General features: G+C 53.7%; 1 protein-coding gene across 4 annotated transcripts in view; it reads left to right on the top strand.

The window, feature by feature from the left end:
• LOC137364080 (SHC-transforming protein 2-like) overlaps positions 1-26,797 on the top strand; it is an 89,958-nt gene that overhangs the window by 53,765 nt on the left and 9,396 nt on the right. For 2 of the 4 annotated variants that reach the window (XM_068027526.1, XM_068027523.1), the window contains exon 12: positions 1,481-1,869. The exons of 1 other annotated variant lie outside the window; for it this stretch is intronic. The gene's annotated coding sequence lies outside the window, so the exon portion shown is untranslated. Of the gene's footprint in view, positions 1-1,430; positions 1,870-26,797 lie in introns of those variants that run through there. One more of the 4 variants, XM_068027525.1, reaches the window with a different exon arrangement.

Raw genomic sequence — 26,797 nt, 5'->3', positions numbered from 1 at the left:
AATATCATTACTGTCACTATTACTAATGTCATTACTATCACTATTACTAATGTCATTACTATCACTATTACTAATGCCACTATTATCATTACTATCACTGTTACTAATGTTATTACTATTACTAATATCATTACTATTACTAATGTCATTACTATCACTGTTACTAATGTTATTACTATCACTGTTACTAATGTTATTACTATCACTATTACTAATATCATTACTATCACTATTACTAATGCCACTATTATCATTACTATCACTGTTACTAATGTCATTACTATCATTATTACTAATATCATTACTATCACTATTACTAATGTCATTACTATCGCTATTACTAATGTCATTACTATCGCTATTACTAATATCATTACTATCGCTATTACTAATATTATTACTGTCGCTATTACTAATATTATTACTGTCGCTATTACTAATGTCATTACTGTCGCTATTACTAATATCATTACTGTCGCTATTACTAATGTCATTACTGTCGCTATTACTAATATCATTACTGTCGCTATTACTAATGTCATTACTGTCGCTATTACTAATGTCATTACTGTCGCTATTACTAATGTCATTACTATCACTATTACTAATGTCATTACTATCACTATTACTAATGCCACTATTATCATTACTATCACTGTTACTAATGTCATTACTATTACTGTTACTAATATCATTACTATCACTATTACTAATGCCACTATTATCATTACTATCACTGTTACTAATGTCATTACTATCACTGTTACTAATGTCATTACTATCACTGTTACTAATGTCATTACTATTACTATTACTAATATCATTACTATTACTAATGTCATTACTATCACTGTTACTAATGTCATTACTATCACTGTTACTAATGTCATTACTATCACTGTTACTAATGTTATTACTATCACTATTACTAATATCATTACTATCACTATTACTAATGCCACTATCATTACTATCACTATTACTAATGTCATTACTATCACTATTACTAATGCCACTATTATCATTACTATCACTGTTACTAATGTCATTACTATCACTGTTACTAATATCATTACTATTATCATTACTATTACTAATATCATTACTATTACTAATGTCATTACTATCGCTATTACTAATGTCATTACTATCACTGTTACTAATGTCATTACTATCACTGTTACTAATGTCATTACTATCACTGTTACTAATGTCATTACTGTCACTGTTACTAATGTTATTACTATCACTGTTACTAATGTCATTACTATCACTATTACTAATGCCACTATTATCATTACTATCACTGTTACTAATGTCATTACTATCACTGTTACTATTGTTATTACTATTACTAATGTCATTACTATCACTGTTACTAATGTTATTACTATCACTATTACTAATGCCACTATTATTACTATCACTAGTAACATGCTTCCTATCGCTAGTGAGCTCTGCACATTTCTCCTGCTCACAGGTGGCAGTCAATACGATTAGAACACCCTGAATTCCACAGATATCCGGAGGTTTCAATTGGGAACAGATATTCCTGAGCAGCAGAGTTGCTTTGATGATGGACTGCGGTCATGGTATTTACAGAATGGGTTGAGATTCCTTCCTCACGCAGCCAGTTCCCTCTCCAACACTGCTGCTTGACTGAGCATGTTGCTTACTGCAGTCAGTGAAATAATCAGAACCTCGGCAAGTGAGAAACTGGAATCGACTGAACGTGAAAACTAATTGTTAATATTGTGAAGTGTGCTGGACATCTCATGATGAGGAAATATGGACAGTAGGAGGGAATCATGAATTTTGTGACTGTACATCTCTTGTGTCTCATTGTTATATATAAATATCTGTATTAAATTGCAGAGAGTGAACTCACTACCTAGGTTTGGGGCGGGGCTGGGTGGCGGTGTTGGAGAACATGGACTAAGGCGAGGACAGAGTTGGAAGGTGTGGGGGTGAGATGAGTGAGGTCAGTCGGAGGGTGTGGGGGTGAGATGAATGAGGGCAGTCGGAGGGTGCGGGGGTGAGGTGAGTGAGGTCCGTCGGAGGGTGTGGGAGTGAGATGAATGAGGGCAGTCGGAGGGTGTGGGGGTGAGGTGAATGAGGGCAGTCGGAGGGTGTGGGGGTGAGGTGAGTGAGGTCCGTCGGAGGGTGTGGGAGTGAGATGAATGAGGGCAGTCGGAGGGTGTGGGGGTGAGGTGAGTGAGGTCCGTCGGAGGGTGTGGGAGTGAGATGAATGAGGGCAGTCGGAGGGTGTGGGGGTGAGATGAATGAGGGCAGTCGGAGGGTGCGGGGGTGAGGTGAGTGAGGTCCGTCGGAGGGTGTGGGAGTGAGATGAATGAGGGCAGTCGGAGGGTGTGGGGGTGAGATGAATGAGGGCAGTCGGAGGGTGCGGGGGTGAGGTGAGTGAGGTCCGTCGGAGGGTGTGGGAGTGAGATGAATGAGGGCAGTCGGAGGGTGTGGGGGTGAGGTGAGTGAGAGCAGTCGGAGGGTGTGGGGGTGAGGTGTGTGAGAGCAGTCGGAGGGTGTGGGGGTGAGATGAGTGAGGGCAGTCAGAGGGTGTGGGGGTGAGGTGAGTGAGGGCAGTCAGAGGGTGTGGGGGTGAGGTGAGTGAGGGTAGTTCGAGGGTGTGGAGGTGAGGTGAGTGAGGGCAGTTGGAGGGTGTGGGGGTGAGGTGAGTGAGGGCAGTTGGAGGGTGTGGGGGTGAGATGTCTCTCGAACTCCCGCCTTGGTGCTTGAGATGCTGGAAGAGGAATTTCCAGATTCTGTCCCGATTTCACCACATTCAACAACTCCATCACCAACATTTCAGGAAAACTGACCTGAGGATCAAGGGGACACGTGGCGATGAGGCGCTTTTGGGGGGTCCCCGTCCCTCCGCCTCTCCCCGACTCCCTCCGCCTCTCCCCGACTCCCTCCGCCTCTCCCCGACTCCCTACGCCTCTCCCCCACTCCCTCCGCCTCTCCCCCACTCCCTCCGCCTCTCCCCGACTCCCTCCGCCTCTCCCCGACTCCCTCCGCCTCTCCCCGACTCCCTCCGCCTCTCCCCCACTCCCTCCGCCTCTCCCCCACTCCCTCCGCCTCTCCCCGACTCCCTCCGCCTCTCCCCGACTCCCTCCGCATCTCCCCCACTCCCTCCGCCTCTCCCCGACTCCCTCCGCCTCTCCCCGTCCCACCACCTCTCCCCCACTCCCTCCGCCTCTCCCCGTCCCACCACCTCTCGCTGACTCCCTCTCTCTGGCACTGGCGATATTTATCGATGTGAAGTTTTGTGATTTAGATTCTTTCCTCTATCTTTGAAATAAAAGTGATGATTGGAAGGTGTTTTGTATGAAGATAACTGCTTCCGGTTGTGGTGCATCCTCCAGACACACCCTAGAGAAAGCTGGAATCATGTGCTAAAAGGCTGTTATCCTGTCCAGAACAGTTTGTTCCTCACCCTTGGAGTCACCCTCCTCGGTGCAATGTCCCTTCCTCGGTGCAATGTCCCCCCCTCGGTGCAATGTCCCCCCCTCGGTGCAATGTCCCTTCCTCGGCGCCAAGTCCCTTCCTCGGCGCCAAGTCCCTTCCTCGGCGCCAAGTCCCTTCCTCGGCGCCAAGTCCCTTCCTCGGCGCCAAGTCCCTTCCTCGGCGCCAAGTCCCTTCCTCGGCGCCAAGTCCCTTCCTCGGCGCCAAGTCCCTTCCTCGGCGCCAAGTCCCTTCCTCGGCGCCAAGTCCCTTCCTCGGCGCCAAGTCCCTTCCTCGGCGCCAAGTCCCTTCCTCGGCGCCAAGTCCCTTCCTCGGCGCCAAGTCCCTTCCTCGGCGCCAAGTCCCTTCCTCGGCGCCAAGTCCCTTCCTCGGCGCAATGTCCCCTCCTCGGCGCAATGTCCCCTCCTCGGCGCAATGTCCCCTCCTCGGCGCAATGTCACTTCCTCGGCGCAATGTCACTTCCTCGGCGCAATGTCCCCTCCTCGGCGCAAAGTCCCCTCCTCGGCGCAAAGTCCCCTCCTCGGCGCAAAGTCCCCTCCTCGGCGCAAAGTCCCCTCCTCGGCGCAAAGTCCCCTCCTCGGCGCAAAGTCCCCTCCTCGGCGCAAAGTCCCCTCCTCGGCGCAATGTCCCCTCCTCGGCGCAATGTCCCCTCCTCGGCGCCAAGTCCCCTCCTCGGCGCCAAGTCCCCTCCTCGGCGCCAAGTCCCCTCCTCGGCGCCAAGTCCCCTCCTCGGCGCCAAGTCCCCTCCTCGGCGCAATGTCCCCTCCTCGGCGCAATGTCCCCTCCTCGGCGCAATGTCCCCTCCTCGGCGCAATGTCACTTCCTCGGCGCAATGTCACTTCCTCGGCGCAATGTCCCCTCCTCGGCGCCAAGTCCCCTCCTCGGCGCAAAGTCCCCTCCTCGGCGCAAAGTCCCCTCCTCGGCGCAAAGTCCCCTCCTCGGCGCAAAGTCCCCTCCTCGGCGCAATGTCCCCTCCTCGGCGCAATGTCCCCTCCTCGGCGCCAAGTCCCCTCCTCGGCGCCAAGTCCCCTCCTCGGCGCCAAGTCCCCTCCTCGGCGCCAAGTCCCCTCCTCGGCGCCAAGTCCCCTCCTCGGCGCCAAGTCCCCTCCTCGGCGCCAAGTCCCCTCCTCGGCGCCAAGTCCCCTCCTCGGCGCCAAGTCCCCTCCTCGGCGCAAAGTCCCCTCCTCGGCGCAATGTCCCCTCCTCGGCGCAATGTCCCCTCCTCGGCGCCAAGTCCCCTCCTCGGCGCCAAGTCCCCTCCTCGGCGCCAAGTCCCCTCCTCGGCGCCAAGTCCCCTCCTCGGCGCCAAGTCCCCTCCTCGGCGCCAAGTCCCCTCCTCGGCGCAATGTCCCCTCCTCGGCGCAATGTCACTTCCTCGGCGCAATGTCCCCTCCTCGGCGCAATGTCCCCTCCTCGGCGCAAAGTCCCCTCCTCGGTGCAATGTCCCCTCCTCAGCCGCAGGTGCTGTTCTGTTAATGTCAGAATTTCTGGAATGTTCCTTTGGGACTGCAGCTACAAGGATATCGGTGTAATGGGCTCATGAGGCTGGGGAATGGGCTGGTGAGTTCACGAGACCCAGTGTAGCCTCAGACCCATCTGATGCTGCATTCCTTATTGAAGCTGAGGTAACAGTGGCTCCTCTATGGGTTCAGTCTGGGGTCAGAATCCAAACCCCCCAATATCGAGAGCGATGGTGGAGGGGCAAGAATGTTTTTAGTTTTGAAAATTCTGGCTCCCCCACACAGGATGACCGGAGTCCGCGCCCCTCCCCAGATTGGAGAGCTTCCCAAACTACATTGCTGTGTTAACCGGATGTGTCCCTGAAACCCAACCACCTCTCCCTCTGCAGCGCTCCCTCAGTACTGACCCTCCGACAGTGCAGCGCTCCCTCAGTACTGACCCTCCGACAGTGCAGCGCTCCCTCAGTACTGACCCTTAATGCAGCGCTCCCTCAGTACTGACCCTCTGACAGTGCAGCACTCCCTCAGTACTGACCCTCTGACAGTGCAGCACTCCCGCAGTACTGACCCTCCAACAGTGCAGCACTCCCTCTGCACTGACCCTCCAACAGTGCTGCACTCACTCAATACTGACTCTCCAACATTGCAGCACTCCCTCAGTACTGACACTCAGTGCAGCACACCCTCAGTGCAGAACTCCCTCAGTACTGACCCTCCGACAGTGCAGCACTCCCTCAGTACTGACCCTCTGACAGTGCAGCAATCACTCAGTACTGACCCTCCGACAGTGCAGCACTCCCTCTGTACTGACCCTCCAACAGTGCTGCACTCACTCAATACTGACTCTCCAACATTGCAGCACTCCCTCAGTACTGACACTCAGTGCAGCACACCCTCAGTGCAGAACTCCCTCAGTACTGACCCTCCGACAGTGCAGCACTCCCTCAGTACTGACCCTCCGACAGTGCAGCAATCGCTCAGTACTGACCCTCCGACAGTGCAGCGCTCTCTCAGTACTGACCCTCTGACAGTGCAGCACTCCCTCAGTACTGACCCTCCGACAGTGCAGCACTCCCTCAGTACTGACCCTCAGTGCAGCACTCCCTCTGTACTGACCCTCCAACAGTGCTGCACTCACTCAGTACTGACCCTCAGTGCAGCACACCCTCAGTGCAGAACTCCCTCAGTACTGACCCTCTGACAGTGCAGCACTCCCTCAGTACTGACAGTGCAGCACTCCCTCGGTACAGACCCTCAGTGCGGCACTCCCTCGGTACTGACCTTCTGACAGTGCGGCACTCCCTCGGTACTGAACCTCTGACAGTGCGGCGCTCCCTCAGTACTGACCCTCCGACAGTGCAGTGCTCCCTCAGTACTGACCCTCTGACAGTGCAGCGCTCCCACAGTACTGACCCTCTGATAGTGCAGCACTCCCTCAGTACTGACCCTCTGACAGTGCAGCACTCCCTCGGTACTGACCTTGCGACAGTGCAACGCTTCCTCAGTACTAACCCTGCGACAGTGCAGCACTCCCTCAGTACTGACCCTCCGACAATGCAGCACTCCCTCAGTACTGACCCTCCGACTGTGCAGCACTCCCTCAGCTGACCCTCCGACAGTGCAGCACTCCCTCAGTACTGACCCTCTTACAGTGCAGCACTCCCTCAGTACTGTCCCTCTGACAGTGCAGCACTCCCTCAGTACTGACCCTCAGTGCAACACTCCCTCAGTACTGACCCTCCAACATTGCAACATTCCCTCAGTACTGACCCTCTGACAGTGCAACATCCCCTCAGTACTGACCCTCCGACAGTGCAACACTCCCTCTGTACTGACTCTCCGACATTGCAGCACTCCCTCTGTACTGACTCTCCAACATTGCAGCACTCCCTCAGTACTGTCCCTCAGTGCAGCACTCCCTCAGTACTGACCCTCAGTGCAGAACTCCCTCTGTACTGACCCTCCAACAGTGCTGCACTCACTCAATACTGACTCTCCAACATTGCAGCACTCCCTCAGTACTGATTCTCAGTGCAGCACTCCCTCAGTACTGACCCTCAGTGCAGAACTCCCTCAGTACTGACTCTCCGACAGTGCAGCACTCCCTCAGTACTGACCCTCCGACAGTGCAGCACTCCCTCGGTACTGACCCTCAGTGCAGCACTCCCTCAGTACTGACCCTCCGACAGTGCAGCGCTTACTCAGTACTGACCCCCCGACAGTGCGGCGATCCCTCAGTCCTGACCCTCTGACCGTGTGGCACTCCCTCAGTACTGACCATCTGACAGTGCAGCACTCCCACAGTACTGACCCTCCAACAGTGCAGCACTCCCTCAGTACTGACGCTCAGTGCAGCACTCCCTCAGTACTAACCCTCCGACAGTGCAGCACTCCCTCGGTCTGACCCTGCGACAGTGCAACGCTTCCTCAGTACTAACCCTGCGACAGTGCAACACTCCCTCGGTACTGACCCTGCGACAGTGCAACGCTTCCTCAGTACTAACCCTCAGTGCAGCACTCCCTCAGTACTGACTCTCTAACAGTGCAGCACTCCCTCAGTACTGACCCTCCGACAGTGCAGCACTCCCTCAGTGCTGACCCTCAGTGCAGCACTCCCTCAGTACTGACCTTCCGACAGTGCGGCACTCCCTCAGTACTGACCCTCCGACAGTGCGGCACTCCCTCAGTACTGACCCTCCGACAGTGCGGCACTCCCTCAGTACTGACCCTCCGACAGTGCGGCACTCCCTCAGTACTGACCCTCCGACAGTGCGGCACTCCCTCAGTACTGACCCTCCGACAGTGCGGCACTCCCTCAGTACTGACCCTCCGACAGTGCGGCACTCCCTCAGTACTGACCCTCCGACAATGCGGCACTCGCTCAGTACTGACCCTCCGACAGTGCAGCGCTCCCTCAGTACTGACCCTCAGTGCAGCACTCCCTCTGTACTGACCCTCCAACAGTGCTGCACTCACTCAATACTGACTCTCCAACATTGCACCACTCCCTCAAAACTGACCCTCAGTGTTGCACTCCCTGAGTACTGACCCTCAGTGCAGCACTCCCGCAGTAATGACCCTCATTGCAGCATTCCCTCAGTACTGACCCTCAGTGCAGCACTCCCTCTGTACTGACCCTCCAACAGTGCTGCACTCACTCAATACTGACTCTCCAACATTGCACCACTCCCTCAAAACTGACCCTCAGTGTTGCACTCCCTGAGTACTGACCCTCAGTGCAGCACTCCCGCAGTAATGACCCTCATTGCAGCATTCCCTCAGTACTGACCGTGCGACAATGCAGCACTCCCTCAGTAGTGACCCTCTGACAGTGCAGCACTCCCTCAGTACTGACTCTCCATCAGTGCAGCGCTCCCTCAGTACTGACCCTCTGACAGTGCAGCACTCCCTCAGTACTGACCCTCCAACAGTGCAGCACTCCCTCAGTACTGACCCTCAGTGCAGCACTCCCTCTGTACTGACCCTCCAACAGTGCTGCACTCACTCAATACTGACTCTCCAACATTGCAGCACTCCCTCAGTACTGACCCTCAGTGCAGCAAACCCTCAGTGCAGAACTCCCTCAGTACTGACCCTCCGACAATGCAGTACTCCCTCAGTACTGACCCTCCGACAGTGCAGCAATCGCTCAGTACTGACCCTCCGACAGTGCAGCGCTCCCTCAGTACTGACCCTCTGACAGTGCAGCACTCCCTCAGTACTGACCCTCCGACAGTGCAGCACTCACTCAGTACTGACCCTCAGTGCAGCACTCCCTCAGTACTGACCCTCAGTGCAGCACTCCCTCTGTACTGACCCTCCAACAGTGCTGCACTCACTCAATAGTGACTCTCCAACATTGCAGCACTCCCTCAGTACTGACCCTCAGTGCAGCACTCCCTCAGTGCAGAACTCCCTCAGTACTGACCCTCTGACAGTGCAGCACTCCCTCAGTACTGACCCTCTGACAGTGCAGCGCTCCCTCAGTACTGACCCTCTGACAGTGCAGCACTCCTTCAGTACTGACCCTCCGACAGTGCAGCACTCCCTCAGTACTGACCCTCTGACAGTGCAGCACTCCCTCAGTACTGACCTTCTGATAGTGCAGCACTCCCTCGGTACTGACCCTCAGTGCAGCACTCCCTCGGTACTGACCCTCAGTGCAGCACTCCCTCAGTACTGACCTTCTGACAGTGCAGCACTCCCTCAATACTGACCCTGCAACAGTGCGACGCTTCCTCAGTACTGACCCTGTGACAGTGCAGCACTCCCTCAGTACTGACCCTCCGACAATGCAGCACTCCCTCAGTACTGACCCTCAGTGCAGCACTCCCTCAGTGCAGCACTCCCTCGGTACTGACTCTCTGACAGTGCAGCACTCCCTCGGTACTGACCCTCCGACAGTGCAGCACTCCCTCAGTACTGACCCTCAGTGCGGCACTCCCTCAGTACTGACCCTCCGACAGTGCAGCACTCCCTCAGTACTGACCCTCCGACAGTGCAGCAGTCCCTCAGTACTGACCCTCCGACAGTGCAGCATTCCCTCAGTACTGACCCTCCGACAGTGCAGCACTCCCTCAGTACTGACCCTCCGACTGTGCAGCACTCCCTCAGTACTGACCCTCTTACAGTGCAGCACTCCCTCAGTACTGACCCTCTGACAGTGCAGCACTCCCTCAGTACTGACCCTCTGACAGTACAGCACTCCCTCAGTACTGACCCTCAGTGCAGCACTCCCTCAGTACTGACCTTCCAACAGTGCTGCACTCACTCAGTACTGACTCTCCAACATTGCACCACTCCCTCAATACTGACCCTCAGTGTTGCACTCCCTGAGTACTGACCCTCAGTGCAGCACTCCCGCAGTATTGACCCTCAGTGCAGCATTCCCTCAGTACTGACCGTGCGACAGTGCAGCACTCCCTCAGTGCTGACCCTCAGTGCAGCACTCCCTCAGTACTGACCCTCTGACAGTGCAGCACTCCCTCAGTACTGACCTTCTGACAGTGCAGCACTCCCTCAGTACTGACCCTGCGACAGTGCAACGCTTCCTCAGTACTGACCCTCCGACAGTGCAGCACTCCCTCAGTACTGACCCTCCGACAATGCAGCACTCCCTCAGTACTGACCCTCAGTGCAGCGCTCCCTCAGTACTGACCCTCAGTGCAGAACTCCCTCTGGACTGACCCTCCAACAGTGCTGCACTCACTCAATACTGACTCTCCAACATTGCAGCACTCCCTCAGTATTGATCCTCAGTGCAGCACTCCCTCAGTACTGACCCTCAGTGCAGAACTCCCTCAGTACTGACCTTCTGACAGTGCAGCACTCCCTCGGTACTGACCCTCAGTGCAGCACTCCCTCAGTACTGACCCTGCGACAGTGCAGCACTCCCTCAGTACTGACCCTCCGACAATGCAGCACTCCCTCAGTACTGACCCTCAGTGCAGCACTCGCTCAGTGCAGCACTCCCTCAGTACTGACTCTCTGACAGTGCAGCACTCCCTCGGTACTGACCCTCCGACAGTGCAGCACTCCCTCAGTACTGACCCTCAGTGCAGCACTCCCTCAGTACTGACCCTCCGACAGTGCAGCACTCCTTCAGTACTGACCCTCCGACAGTGCAGCAGTCCCTCAGTACTGACCCTCCGACAGTGCAGCATTCCCTCAGTACTGACCCTCCGACAGTGCAGCACTCCCTCAGTACTGACCCTCCGACAGTACAGCACTCCCTCAGTACTGACCCTCCGACAGTACAGCACTCCCTCGGTACTGACCCTCCGACAGTGCAGCCCTCCCTCAGTACTGACCCTCCGACAATGCAGCACTCCCTCAGTACTGACCCTCCGACAGTGCAGCACTCCCTCAGTGCTGACCCTCAGTGCAGCACTCCCTCAGTACTGACCTTCCGACAGTGCGGCACTCCCTCAGTACTGACCCTCCGACAGTGCGGCACTCCCTCAGTACTGACCCTCCGACAGTGCGGCACTCCCTCAGTACTGACCCTCCGACAGTGCGGCACTCCCTCAGTACTGACCCTCCGACAGTGCGGCACTCCCTCAGTACTGACCCTCCGACAGTGCGGCACTCCCTCAGTACTGACCCTCCGACAGTGCGGCACTCCCTCAGTACTGACCCTCCGACAATGCGGCACTCGCTCAGTACTGACCCTCCGACAGTGCAGCGCTCCCTCAGTACTGACCCTCAGTGCAGCACTCCCTCTGTACTGACCCTCCAACAGTGCTGCACTCACTCAATACTGACTCTCCAACATTGCACCACTCCCTCAAAACTGACCCTCAGTGTTGCACTCCCTGAGTACTGACCCTCAGTGCAGCACTCCCGCAGTAATGACCCTCATTGCAGCATTCCCTCAGTACTGACCCTCAGTGCAGCACTCCCTCTGTACTGACCCTCCAACAGTGCTGCACTCACTCAATACTGACTCTCCAACATTGCACCACTCCCTCAAAACTGACCCTCAGTGTTGCACTCCCTGAGTACTGACCCTCAGTGCAGCACTCCCGCAGTAATGACCCTCATTGCAGCATTCCCTCAGTACTGACCGTGCGACAATGCAGCACTCCCTCAGTAGTGACCCTCTGACAGTGCAGCACTCCCTCAGTACTGACTCTCCATCAGTGCAGCGCTCCCTCAGTACTGACCCTCTGACAGTGCAGCACTCCCTCAGTACTGACCCTCCAACAGTGCAGCACTCCCTCAGTACTGACCCTCAGTGCAGCACTCCCTCTGTACTGACCCTCCAACAGTGCTGCACTCACTCAATACTGACTCTCCAACATTGCAGCACTCCCTCAGTACTGACCCTCAGTGCAGCAAACCCTCAGTGCAGAACTCCCTCAGTACTGACCCTCCGACAATGCAGTACTCCCTCAGTACTGACCCTCCGACAGTGCAGCAATCGCTCAGTACTGACCCTCCGACAGTGCAGCGCTCCCTCAGTACTGACCCTCTGACAGTGCAGCACTCCCTCAGTACTGACCCTCCGACAGTGCAGCACTCACTCAGTACTGACCCTCAGTGCAGCACTCCCTCAGTACTGACCCTCAGTGCAGCACTCCCTCTGTACTGACCCTCCAACAGTGCTGCACTCACTCAATAGTGACTCTCCAACATTGCAGCACTCCCTCAGTACTGACCCTCAGTGCAGCACTCCCTCAGTGCAGAACTCCCTCAGTACTGACCCTCTGACAGTGCAGCACTCCCTCAGTACTGACCCTCTGACAGTGCAGCGCTCCCTCAGTACTGACCCTCTGACAGTGCAGCACTCCTTCAGTACTGACCCTCCGACAGTGCAGCACTCCCTCAGTACTGACCCTCTGACAGTGCAGCACTCCCTCAGTACTGACCTTCTGATAGTGCAGCACTCCCTCGGTACTGACCCTCAGTGCAGCACTCCCTCGGTACTGACCCTCAGTGCAGCACTCCCTCAGTACTGACCTTCTGACAGTGCAGCACTCCCTCAATACTGACCCTGCAACAGTGCGACGCTTCCTCAGTACTGACCCTGTGACAGTGCAGCACTCCCTCAGTACTGACCCTCCGACAATGCAGCACTCCCTCAGTACTGACCCTCAGTGCAGCACTCCCTCAGTGCAGCACTCCCTCGGTACTGACTCTCTGACAGTGCAGCACTCCCTCGGTACTGACCCTCCGACAGTGCAGCACTCCCTCAGTACTGACCCTCAGTGCGGCACTCCCTCAGTACTGACCCTCCGACAGTGCAGCACTCCCTCAGTACTGACCCTCCGACAGTGCAGCAGTCCCTCAGTACTGACCCTCCGACAGTGCAGCATTCCCTCAGTACTGACCCTCCGACAGTGCAGCACTCCCTCAGTACTGACCCTCCGACTGTGCAGCACTCCCTCAGTACTGACCCTCTTACAGTGCAGCACTCCCTCAGTACTGACCCTCTGACAGTGCAGCACTCCCTCAGTACTGACCCTCTGACAGTACAGCACTCCCTCAGTACTGACCCTCAGTGCAGCACTCCCTCAGTACTGACCTTCCAACAGTGCTGCACTCACTCAGTACTGACTCTCCAACATTGCACCACTCCCTCAATACTGACCCTCAGTGTTGCACTCCCTGAGTACTGACCCTCAGTGCAGCACTCCCGCAGTATTGACCCTCAGTGCAGCATTCCCTCAGTACTGACCGTGCGACAGTGCAGCACTCCCTCAGTGCTGACCCTCAGTGCAGCACTCCCTCAGTACTGACCCTCTGACAGTGCAGCACTCCCTCAGTACTGACCTTCTGACAGTGCAGCACTCCCTCAGTACTGACCCTGCGACAGTGCAACGCTTCCTCAGTACTGACCCTCCGACAGTGCAGCACTCCCTCAGTACTGACCCTCCGACAATGCAGCACTCCCTCAGTACTGACCCTCAGTGCAGCGCTCCCTCAGTACTGACCCTCAGTGCAGAACTCCCTCTGGACTGACCCTCCAACAGTGCTGCACTCACTCAATACTGACTCTCCAACATTGCAGCACTCCCTCAGTATTGATCCTCAGTGCAGCACTCCCTCAGTACTGACCCTCAGTGCAGAACTCCCTCAGTACTGACCTTCTGACAGTGCAGCACTCCCTCGGTACTGACCCTCAGTGCAGCACTCCCTCAGTACTGACCCTGCGACAGTGCAGCACTCCCTCAGTACTGACCCTCCGACAATGCAGCACTCCCTCAGTACTGACCCTCAGTGCAGCACTCGCTCAGTGCAGCACTCCCTCAGTACTGACTCTCTGACAGTGCAGCACTCCCTCGGTACTGACCCTCCGACAGTGCAGCACTCCCTCAGTACTGACCCTCAGTGCAGCACTCCCTCAGTACTGACCCTCCGACAGTGCAGCACTCCTTCAGTACTGACCCTCCGACAGTGCAGCAGTCCCTCAGTACTGACCCTCCGACAGTGCAGCATTCCCTCAGTACTGACCCTCCGACAGTGCAGCACTCCCTCAGTACTGACCCTCCGACAGTACAGCACTCCCTCAGTACTGACCCTCCGACAGTACAGCACTCCCTCGGTACTGACCCTCCGACAGTGCAGCCCTCCCTCAGTACTGACCCTCCGACAATGCAGCACTCCCTCAGTACTGACCCTCAGTGCAGCACTCCCTCAGTACTGACCCTCCGACAGTGCAGCACTCCCTCAGTACTGACCCTCAGTGCAGCACTCCCTCAGTACTGACCCTCCGACAGTGCAGCGCTTACTCAGTACTGACCCCCCGACAGTGCGGCGATCCCTCAGTACTGACCCTCTGACCGTGTGGCACTCCCTCAGTACTGACCATCCGACAGTGCAGCACTCCCTCAGTACTGACCCTCCGACAGTGCAGCACTCCCTCAGTACTGACGCTCAGTGCAGCACTCCCTCAGTACTGACCCTCTGACAGTGCAGCACTCCCTCAGTACTGACCTTCTGACAGTGCAGCACTCCCTCAGTACTGACCCTCTGACAGTGCAGCACTCCCTCAGTACTGACCTTCTGACAGTGCAGCACTCCCTCAGTACTGACCTTCTGACAGTGCAGCACTCCCTCAGTACTGACCTTCTGACAGTGCAGCACTCCCTCAGTACTGACCTTCTGACAGTGCAGCACTCCCTCAGTACTGACCTTCTGACAGTGCAGCACTCCCTCAGTACTGACCTTCTGACAGTGCAGCACTCCCTCAGCACTGACCTTCTGACAGTGCTGCACTCCCTCGGTACTGACCCTGCGACAGTGCAACGCTTCCTCAGTACTAACCCTGCGACAGTGCAGCACTCCCTCAGTACTGACCCTGCGACAGTGCAGCACTCCCTCAGTACTGACCCTCCGACAATGCAGCACTCCCTCAGTACTGACCCTCAGTGCAGCACTCCCTCAGTACTGACTCTCTAACAGTGCAGCACTCCCTCAGTACTGACCCTCCGACAGTGCAGCACTCCCTCAGTACTGACCCCCAGTGCAGCACTCCCTCAGTACTGACCCTCCGACAGTGCAGCGCTTACTCAGTACTGACCCCCCGACAGTGCGGCGATCCCTCAGTACTGACCCTCTGACCGTGTGGCACTCCCTCAGTACTGACCATCCGACAGTGCAGCACTCCCTCAGTACTGACCCTCAGTGCAGCACTCCCTCAGTACTGACCCTCCGACAGTGCAGCACTCCCTCAGTGCTGACCCTCAGTGCAGCACTCCCTCAGTACTGACCCTCCGACAGTGCGGCACTCCCTCAGTACTGACCCTCCGACAGTGCGGCACTCCCTCAGTACTGACCCTCCGACAGTGCGGCACTCCCTCAGTACTGACCCTCCGACAGTGCGGCACTCCCTCAGTACTGACCCTCCGACAGTGCGGCACTCCCTCAGTACTGACCCTCCGACAGTGCGGCACTCCCTCAGTACTGACCCTCCGACAATGCGGCACTCGCTCAGTACTGACCCTCCGACAGTGCAGCGCTCCCTCAGTACTGACCCTCAGTGCAGCACTCCCTCTGTACTGACCCTCCAACAGTGCTGCACTCACTCAATACTGACTCTCCAACATTGCACCACTCCCTCAAAACTGACCCTCAGTGTTGCACTCCCTGAGTACTGACCCTCAGTGCAGCACTCCCGCAGTAATGACCCTCATTGCAGCATTCCCTCAGTACTGACCCTCAGTGCAGCACTCCCTCTGTACTGACCCTCCAACAGTGCTGCACTCACTCAATACTGACTCTCCAACATTGCACCACTCCCTCAAAACTGACCCTCAGTGTTGCACTCCCTGAGTACTGACCCTCAGTGCAGCACTCCCGCAGTAATGACCCTCATTGCAGCATTCCCTCAGTACTGACCGTGCGACAATGCAGCACTCCCTCAGTAGTGACCCTCTGACAGTGCAGCACTCCCTCAGTACTGACGCTCAGTGCAGCACTCCCTAAGTACTGACCTTCTGACAGTGCAGCACTCCCTCGGTACTGACCCTGCGACAGTGCAACGCTTCCTCAGTACTGACCCTGCGACAGTGCAACGCTCCCTCAGTACTGACCCTCCGACAGTGCAGCGCTCCCTCAGTACTGACCCTCCGACAGTGCAGCACTCCCTAAGTACTGACCCTCAGTGCAGCACTCCCTCTGTACTGACCCTCCGACAGTGCAACGCTTCCTCAGTACTGACCCTGCGACAGTGCAACGCTCCCTCAGTACTGACCCTCCGACAGTGCAGCGCTCCCTCAGTACTGACCCTCCGACAGTGCAGCGCTCCCTCAGTACTGACCCTCCGACAGTGCAGCGCTCCCTCAGTACTGACCCTCCGACAGTGCAGCGCTCCCTCAGTACTGACCCTCAGTGCAGCACTCCCTCTGTACTGACCCTCCAACAGTGCTGCACTCACTCAATACTGACTCTCCATCAGTGCAGCGCTCCCTCAGTACTGACCCTCTGACAGTGCAGCACTCCCTCAGTACTGACCCTCCAACAGTGCAGCACTCCCTCAGTACTGACCCTCAGTGCAGCACTCCCTCTGTACTGACCCTCCAACAGTGCTGCACTCACTCAATACTGACTCTCCAACATTGCAGCACTCCCTCAGTACTGACCCTCAGTGCAGCAAACCCTCAGTGCAGAACTCCCTCAGTACTGACCCTCCGACAATGCAGTACTCCCTCAGTACTGACCCTCCGACAGTGCAGCAATCGCTCAGTACTGACCCTCCGACAGTGCAGCGCTCCCTCAGTACTGACCCTCCGACAGTGCAGCACTCCCTTAGTACTGACCCTCAGTGCAGCACTCCCTCAGTACTGACCCTCAGTGCAGCACTCCCTCTGTACTGACCCTCCAACAGTGCTGCACTCACTCAATAGTGACTCTCCAACATTGCAGCACTCCCTCAGTACTGACCCTCAGTGCAGCACACCCTCAGTGCAGAACTCCCTCAGTACTGACCCTCTGACAGTGCAGCACTCCCTCAGTACTGACCCTCTGACAGTGCAGCGCTCCCTCAGTACTGACCCTCTGACAGTGCAGCACTCCTTCAGTACTGACCCTCCGACAGTGCAGCACTCCCTCAGTACTGACCCTCTGACAGTGCAGCACTCCCTCAGTACTGACCTTCTGACAGTGCAGCACTCCCTCGGTACTGACCCTCAGTGCAGCACTCCGTCGGTACTGACCCTCAGTGCAGCACTCCCTCAGTACTGACCTTCTGACAGTGCAGCACTCCCTCAATACTGACCCTGCAACAGTGCGACGCTTCCTCAGTACTGACCCTGTGACAGTGCAGCACTCCCTCAGTACTGACCCTCCGACAATGCAGCACTCCCTCAGTACTGACCCTCAGTGCAGCACTCCCTCAGTGCAGCACTCCCTCGGTACTGACTCTCTGACAGTGCAGCACTCCCTCGGTACTGACCCTCCGACAGTGCAGCACTCCCTCAGTACTGACCCTCAGTGCGGCACTCCCTCAGTACTGACCCTCCGACAGTGCAGCACTCCCTCAGTACTGACCCTCCGACAGTGCAGCAGTCCCTCAGTACTGACCCTCCGACAGTGCAGCATTCCCTCAGTACTGACCCTCCGACAGTGCAGCACTCCCTCAGTACTGACCCTCCGACTGTGCAGCACTCCCTCAGTACTGACCCTCTTACAGTGCAGCACTCCCTCAGTACTGACCCTCTGACAGTGCAGCACTCCCTCAGTACAGCACTCCCTCAGTACTGACCCTCAGTGCAGCACTCCCTCAGTACTGACCTTCCAACAGTGCTGCACTCACTCAGTACTGACTCTCCAACATTGCACCACTCCCTCAATACTGACCCTCAGTGTTGCACTCCCTGAGTACTGACCCTCAGTGCAGCACTCCCGCAGTATTGACCCTCAGTGCAGCATTCCCTCAGTACTGACCGTGCGACAGTGCAGCACTCCCTCAGTGCTGACCCTCAGTGCAGCACTCCCTCAGTACTGACCCTCTGACAGTGCAGCACTCCCTCAGTACTGACCTTCTGACAGTGCAGCACTCCCTCAGTACTGACCCTGCGACAGTGCAACGCTTCCTCAGTACTGACCCTCCGACAGTGCAGCACTCCCTCAGTACTGACCCTCCGACAATGCAGCACTCCCTCAGTACTGACCCTCAGTGCAGCGCTCCCTCAGTACTGACCCTCAGTGCAGAACTCCCTCTGTACTGACCCTCCAACAGTGCTGCACTCACTCAATACTGACTCTCCAACATTGCAGCACTCCCTCAGTATTGATCCTCAGTGCAGCACTCCCTCAGTACTGACCCTCAGTGCAGAACTCCCTCAGTACTGACCTTCTGACAGTGCAGCACTCCCTCGGTACTGACCCTCAGTGCAGCACTCCCTCAGTACTGACCCTGCGACAGTGCAGCACTCCCTCAGTACTGACCCTCCGACAATGCAGCACTCCCTCAGTACTGACCCTCAGTGCAGCACTCGCTCAGTGCAGCACTCCCTCAGTACTGACTCTCTGACAGTGCAGCACTCCCTCGGTACTGACCCTCCGACAGTGCAGCACTCCCTCAGTACTGACCCTCAGTGCAGCACTCCCTCAGTACTGACCCTCCGACAGTGCAGCACTCCCTCAGTACTGACCCTCCGACAGTGCAGCAGTCCCTCAGTACTGACCCTCCGACAGTGCAGCATTCCCTCAGTACTGACCCTCCGACAGTGCAGCACTCCCTCAGTACTGACCCTCCGACAGTGCAGCACTCCCTCAGTACTGACCCTCCGACAGTACAGCACTCCCTCAGTACTGACCCTCCGACAGTACAGCACTCCCTTGGTACTGACCCTCCGACAGTGCAGCCCTCCCTCAGTACTGACCCTCCGACAATGCAGCACTTCCTCAGTACTGACCCTCAGTGCAGCACTCCCTCAGTACTGACCCTCCGACAGTGCAGCACTCCCTCAGTACTGACCCTCAGTGCAGCACTCCCTCAGTACTGACCCTCCGACAGTGCAGCGCTTACTCAGTACTGACCCCCCGACAGTGCGGCGATCCCTCAGTACTGACCCTCTGACCGTGTGGCACTCCCTCAGTACTGACCATCCGACAGTGCAGCACTCCCTCAGTACTGACCCTCCGACAGTGCAGCACTCCCTCAGTACTGACGCTCAGTGCAGCACTCCCTCAGTACTGACCCTCTGACAGTGCAGCACTCCCTCAGTACTGACCTTCTGACAGTGCAGCACTCCCTCAGTACTGACCCTCTGACAGTGCAGCACTCCCTCAGTACTGACCTTCTGACAGTGCAGCACTCCCTCAGTACTGACCCTCTGACAGTGCAGCACTCCCTCAGTACTGACCTTCTGACAGTGCAGCACTCCCTCAGTACTGACCTTCTGACAGTGCAGCACTCCCTCACTACTGACCTTCTGACTGTGCAGCACTCCCTCAGTACTGACCTTCTGACAGTTGCACTCCCTCGGTACTGACCCTGCGACAGTGCAACGCTTCCTCAGTACTAACCCTGCGACACTGCAGCACTCCCTCAGTACTGACCCTGCGACAGTGCAGCACTCCCTCAGTACTGACCCTCCGACAATGCAGCACTCCCTCAGTACTGACCCTCAGTGCAGCACTCCCTCAGTACTGACTCTCTAACAGTGCAGCACTCCCTCAGTACTGACCCTCTGACAGTGCAGCACTCCCTCAGTACTGACCCTCAGTGCAGCACTCCTTCAGTACTGACCCTCCGACAGTGCAGCGCTTACTCAGTACTGACCCCCCGACAGTGCGGCGATCCCTCAGTACTGACCCTCTGACCGTGTGGCACTCCCTCAGTACTGACCATCCGACAGTGCTGCGCTCCCTCAGTACTGACCCTCTGACCATGTGGCACTCCCTCAGTACTGACCATCCGACAGTGCGGCGCTCCCTCAGTACTGACCCTCTGACCATGTGGCACTCCCTCAGTACTGACCATCCGACAGTGTGGCACTCTTTCAGTACTGACCCTCTGACCGTGTGACACTCCCTCAGTACTGACCATCCGACAGTGCGATCTCCCTCAGTACTGACCATCCGACAGTGTGGCACTCCTTCAGTATTGACCCTCTGACCGTGTGACACTCCCTCAGTACTGACCCTCTGACCGTGTGGCACTCCCTCAGTACTGCACTGGGAGTGTCAGCCTGGTACATGGAGCTGAAGTCTCTGGAGTGGGACTCAAACCTGCAACTTTCAATCTCTGAGGTGTATTCTACTCACTGAGCCATGACGGTCAAGCTGCAAAGGGAGTTGACACAAAACAGCTTGATTCTGAGCACACTGAAGAGCATAGCTTAAATTAGAAAGTTGGAAACATGTCTAATCTCAATTTCAAGCTCCTTGGCCTCCCCAGTTGTGCTCTGTATTGTGACAGAAACCAGGCCTGCCAAAATGAAACATGTTAATTTCCTCATATGGAACATTATTTTTGAACTGTTACTGGCCATTGAAATAATTTGTTTAAAAAGACCACAGCACAGTGGCTGAAAACATGGCTGTACATTTGCATTCTGAAGGACAGTGGCATGGTGAGCCAATGGGTGTGCTCCCTGATCCAATTAGTCAGATGGGTTTTGTCACTAGTGATGATCAAGAGACATTGAGAATCATTGCATGTGTCAGAGCCAGCATTCCACCACCACCCACCTCCCCCCCCCCCCCCCCCCCCCCGCCACTGCCTTGCCCCCACTGAGAGTGTCTGGTAAGCTTGGCGGAATCCACAAACCAGGAGAGGCTGGTTCAAACAGGGAGCTAGTCACATGACTAACCTGCTGGCCAACCTGGGGCTTTTTGAATCGTGCTCACCGAACAGTTTTTGAAAGAGACTGCAATTGAACTTCAAGAGGAGAGCACCTCCCTCACGCAAAGTTCCAGGGACCCATGGAAGTAACTTAAGCCTCAAAACAGAAGACCAGCGAAACAAGTTTGAAAATGTGCACTGGGCCCCAACGAGAACTGCAAGACTTAAATTCAATCAAAGACTTTACATCCAACCCAGAACCAGTAACTGAATTTCCATCTACTAATTCAACCGTTCCCCCCCTTTTAATTCTTTCTCCTCACTTACCTGAAGACAGGAGCGGTGGCGGCTGGCGGACCCGCTCTCTCTCTCTCTCTCTCTCTCTCTCTCTCGGCGCGCGCGGAGACGCGAAAAAAAACTTAGTGACATCACGGAAAATCCGCAAGGTGATTGGTTGGGTGAGTAGCTGCTGTTAGTGTACTTAAATAGCTGAAAAAAATAAGGGCTAAGTTTTTTTTGTTTAAAAAAAACCTCTAGTGATAAAGGGAGTACTACTAAAGTGTTTTTTTAATTCAGTGTAACTTATTAAGGACTTTAGATTGGAGTGGGTAGAGCAAGGCTCCTAGTGTAATTAGTATTTTTTAATTAAGGATGTAAATAATTAACCTAACGGTAAGTCATGGCAGGGGAGCTCAGCCCCGTGATATGTTCCTCCTGCTCTATGTGGAAATCAGGGATGCTTCCAGTGTCCTTGACGACTATGTGTGCAGGAAGTGTATCCATCTGCAGCTACTGACTACCCGCATTACGGAGCTGGAGCTGCGAGTGGATCCGTGATGCTGAGAACGTCGTGGATAGCATGTTTATTGAGGTGGTCACACCGCAGGTTATGGCTGCACAGGCAGAAAAGGGATGGGTGACCACCAGACAGAGTAGTAGGCGCAGGCAGGTAGTGTTGGAGTCCCCTGTGACCATCCCCCACTCAAACAGATATACCACTTTGGATACTTTTGGGGGGGATGACCTCCCAGGGGAAAGCAGCAACAGCCAAGTTCGTGGCACCAAGGATGGCGCTGCTGCACAGCAGGGGAGGAAAAGGGGTGGAAGAACTGTAGTGATAGGGGATTCTATTGTAAGGGGTGCAGATAGACGTTTCTGTGGCTGCGAACGAGACTCCAGAATGGTATGTTGCCTCCCTGGTGCTAGGGTCAAGGATGTCTCGGAGCGTCTGCAGGACATTCTGAAGAGGGAGGGTGAGCAGTCAAAGGTCGTGGTACACATTGGTACCAACGACATAGGTAGAAAGAGGGATGAGGTCCTGCAACAAGAATTTAGGGAGGTAGGTAGCATATTAAAAAGCAGGACCTCAAAGGTTGTAATCTCTGGATTACTCCCGGTGCCAGGTGCTAGTGACTATCGGAATAGGAGGATAGAGCAGATGAATGCGTGGCTGAGGAGATGGTGCAGGAGGGAGGGCTTTAGTTTCCTGGATCACTGGGTCTGTTACTGGCAAAGGTGGGACCTGTACAAGTTGGACGGGTTGCACCTGAACCAGAATGGGACCAACATCCTTGCTGTGAGGTTTGCTAGTGCTGTTGAGGGGGGTTTAAACTAATTTGGCAGGGGAATGGGATACAGAGTGGAGTTACAGTAGTGGGTGAGGCACAGTCAAATATAGAAGAGAAACTGAGTCAGTCTTGGAAGGCAGAGCAAATATAGACCTGTTAAGGCACAAGTGAATAATGCAAGACTGGATTGCATATACTTTAATGCAAGGAGTCTTACTAGTAAGGAGGATGAATTGAGGGCATTGATTGGCACATGGGATTATGATATTATTGCTATCACAGAAACATAGCTGAGGGAGGGGCAGGACTGGCAACTCAATATTCCAGGGCATAGAAACTTCAGGCGAGACAGGGGAGGGGATAAAGAGGAGGTGGCATTGCACTGTTGATCAAGGAGTCAATTATTGCAGTAAGGAGGGATGATATCTTAGAAGGTTCCTAAAATGAGGCCATGTGGGTAGAACCTAAGAACAACAGGGGGACAATCACTTGGCTGGGTGTGTACTACAGGCCTCCAAACGGTCAGGGAGAGATAGAAGAGCAGATATGTAGGCAAATCTCAGAGAGGTGTAAAAATAATAGGGTAATAATAGCAGGGGATTTCAACTTCCCCGACAGCAACTGGGATAGTCTTAGTGCAAAAGGCTTAAAGGGGGAGGAATTCTTAAAATGCATACAGGAGAGCTTTTTGAGCCAGTACGTAGAAAGTCCTACAAGAGAAGGGGCAGTACTGGACCTAATTCTAGGGAAGGAACCTGGACAAGTGGTAGAAGTGTCAGTGGGGGCGCATTTTGGGGATAGTGACCATAACTCTGTAAGATTTAAGGTAGTTATGGAAAAGGATAAAGTCGGGCCAGAAATAAAGGTACTGAATTGGGGGAAGGCCAATTTAAATTTGATAAAACAGGATCTGGCCAAAGTGGACTGTGAGCGGCTACTTGTAGGAAAGTCTGCATCAGGCCAGTGGGAGTCATTCAAAGAGGAAATAGTGAGAATTCAGAGCCAACGTGTACCCGTTAAGGTGAAGGGTAGGACTAACAGGCCCATGGAACCCTGGATGTCAAGGGATATAGAGGATTGGATCAGAAACAAAAAGGAGGCTTATGCCAGATTCGGAGCACTGAAAACAGTGGAGGCACTAGAGGAGTATAGAAAGTGTAGGGGGTATTTAAAAAAGTAATTAGGAGAGCGAAGAGGGGACATGGAAAAATATTGGCGGTCAATATAAAGGAAAATCCTAAGGCATTTTATAAGTATATTAAGGGCAAGTGGGACCAAAATGGCAATGTGTGTGTGGAGCTGGAGGACATAGGTGAGGTTTTAAAAGATTACTTTTCATCTGTGTTCACTACAGAGAAGGACGATGTAGGTGTATTAGAATTAGAATTAGAATATTACAGCGCAGTACAGGCCCTTCGGCCCTCGATGTTGCGCCGATCATCTGACCTACACTATTCCATTTACATCCATATGTCTATCCAATGACCACTTAAATGCCCTTAAAGTTGGCGAGTCTACTACTGTTGCAGGCAGGGCGTTCCACGCCCCTACTACTCTCTGCGTAAAGAAACTACCTCTGACATCTGTCCTATATCTATCACCCCTCAACTTAAAGCTATGTCCCCTCGTGTTTGCCATCCTCATCCGAGGAAAAAGACTCTCACTATCCACCCTATCTAACCCTCTGATTATCTTGTATGTCTCTATTAAGTCACCTCTCCTCCTCCTTCTCTCTAACGAAAACAACCCCAAGTCCCTCAGCCTTTCCTCGTAAGACCTTCCCTCCATACCAGGCAACATCCTAGTAAATCTCCTCTGCACCCTTTCCAAAGCTTCGACATCCTTCCTATAATGCGGTGACCAGAACTGCACGCAATACTCCAGGTGCGGCCTCACCAGAGTTTTGTACAGCTGCATCATGACCCCGTGGCTCCGAAACTCGATCCCCCTACTAATAAAGGCTAACACACCATATGCCTTCTTAACAGCCCTATTAACCTGGGTGGCAACTTTCAGGGATTTATGTACCTGGACACCAAGATCTCTCTGCTCATCTACACTACCAAGAATCTTCCCATTAGCCCAGTACTCTGCATTGCTGTTACTCCTTCCAAAGTGAATCACCTCACACTTCTCCGCATTAAACTCCATTTGCCATCTCTCAGCCCAGCTCTGCAGCCTATCTATGTCCCTCTGTACCCTACAACACCCTTCGACACTATCCACAACTCCACCGACCTTCGTGTCATCCGCAAATTTACTAACCCACCCTTCTACACCCTCATCCAGGTCGTTTATAAAAATGACAAACAGCAGTGGCCCCAAAACAGAACCTTGCGGTACACCACTAGTAACTAAACTCCAGGATGAACATTTGCCATCAACCACCACCCTCTGTCTTCTTTCAGCTAGCCAATTTCTGATCCAAAGCTCTAAATCACCTTCAACCCCATACTTCCGTATTTTCTGCAATAGCCTACCGTGGGGAACCTTATCAAACGCCTTACTGAAATCCATATACACCACATCCACGGCTTTACCCTCATCCACCTGTTTGGTCACCTTCTCGAAAAACTCAATAAGGTTTGTGAGGCACGACCTACCTTTCACAAAACCGTGCTGACTATCGCAAATGAACTTATTCTTTTCAAGATGATTATAAATCCTGTCTCTTATAACCTTTTCCAACATTTTACCCACAACCGAAGTAAGGCTCACAGGTCTATAATTACCAGGGCTGTCTCTACTCCCCTTCTTGAACAAGGGGACAACATTTGCTATCCTCCAGTCCTCCGGCACTACTCCTGTCGACAATGACGACTTAAAGATCAACAACAACGGCTCTGCAATCTCCTCCCTGGCTTCCCAGAGAATCCTAGGATAAATCCCATCTGGCCCAGGGGACTTATCTATTTTCACTCTTTCCAAAATTGCTAACACCTCCTCCTTGTGAACCTCAATCCCATCTAGCCTAGTAGGCTGTATCTCAGTAATCTCCTCGGCAACATTTTCTTTTTCTACTGTAAATACTGACGAAAAATATTCATTTAACGCTTCCCCTATCTCCTCTGATTCCGCACACAACTTCCCACTACTATCCTTGATTGGCCCTGTTCTAACTCTTATCATTCGTTTATTCCTGATATACCTATAGAAAGCCTTAGGGTTTTCTTTGATCCTATCCGCCAATGACTTCTCGTGTCCTCTCCTTGCTCTTCTTAGCCCTCCCTTTAGATCCTTCCTGGCTAGCTTGTAACTCTCAAGCGCCCTAACTGAGCCTTCACGTCTCATCCTAACATAAGCCGCCCTCTTCCTCTTGACAAGCGCTTCAACTTCTTGAGTAAACCACGGCTCCCTCGCTCGACAACTTCCTCCCTGCCTCACAGGTACATACTTATCAAGGACACGCATTAGCTGCTCCTTGAATAAGCTCCACATTTCGTTTGTGCCCATCCCCTGCAGTTTCCTTCCCCATCCTACACATCCTAAATCTTGCCTAATCGCGTCATAATTTCCTTTCCCCCAGTGTAGAGATCAGGGAGGGGGATTATGATATACTTGAACAAATTAGCATTGAAAGGGAGGGGGTATTAACCGTTTTAGTGGGCTTAAAAGTGGATAAATCCCCAGGCCCAGATGAGATGTATCCCAGGCTGTGATGTGAGGCAAGGGAAGAGATAGCAGGGGCTCTGACACAAATTTTCAAATCCCCTCGGCCACAGGAGAGGTGCCAGAGAACTGGAGGACAGCAAATGTGGTACCATTATTCAAAAAGGGTAGCAGGGATAAACCAGGTAATTACAGGCCGGTGAGTCTAATATCAGTGGTTACTATTGGAAAAAATTCTGAGGGACAGGATTAATCTCCACTAGGAGAGGCAGGGATTAATCAGGGATAGTCAGCATGGCTTTGTCATGGGGAGATCGTGTCCAACAAATTTGATTGAATTTTTATGGAGGTGACTAGATGTGTAGATGAGGGTAAAGCAGTTGATGTATTCTACATGGACCTCAGTAAGGCTTTTGATAAGGTCCCGCATGGGAGATTGGTTAAAAAGGTAAGAGCCCATGGGATCCAGGGTAAGTTGGCAAATTGGATCCAAAATTGGCTTTGTGGCAGGAGGCAGAGGGTGATGGTCGAGGGTTGTTTTTGTGAGTGGACGCCTGTGACCAGTGGTGTACCACAGGGATCGGTGCTGGGACCCTTACTGTTTGTAGTGTACATTAATGATTTAGACATGAATATAGGAGATATGATCAGTAAGTTCGCAGATGACACAAAAATTGGTGGTGTTGTAAATAGTGAGGAGGAAAGCCTTAGATTGCAGGGCGATATAGATGGGCTGGTAAGATGGGCAGAGCTGTAGCAAATGGGATTTAATCCTGAGAAGTGTGAGGTGATGCATTTTGGGAGGACTAACAAGGCAAGGGAATATACAATGGATGGTAGGACCCTAGGAAGTACAGAGGGTCAGAGGGACCTTGGTGTACTTGTCCATAGATCACTGAAGGCAGCAGCACAGGTAGATAAGGTGGTTAGGAAGGCATATGGGA

Source organism: Heterodontus francisci, unplaced genomic scaffold (genome assembly GCF_036365525.1).
Source record: "Heterodontus francisci isolate sHetFra1 unplaced genomic scaffold, sHetFra1.hap1 HAP1_SCAFFOLD_1254, whole genome shotgun sequence".
Lineage (NCBI taxonomy): Eukaryota > Metazoa > Chordata > Chondrichthyes > Heterodontiformes > Heterodontidae > Heterodontus > Heterodontus francisci.
Note: the sequence above shows the minus strand (reverse complement) of the source record. Positions and strands in the feature narration are given on the sequence as shown.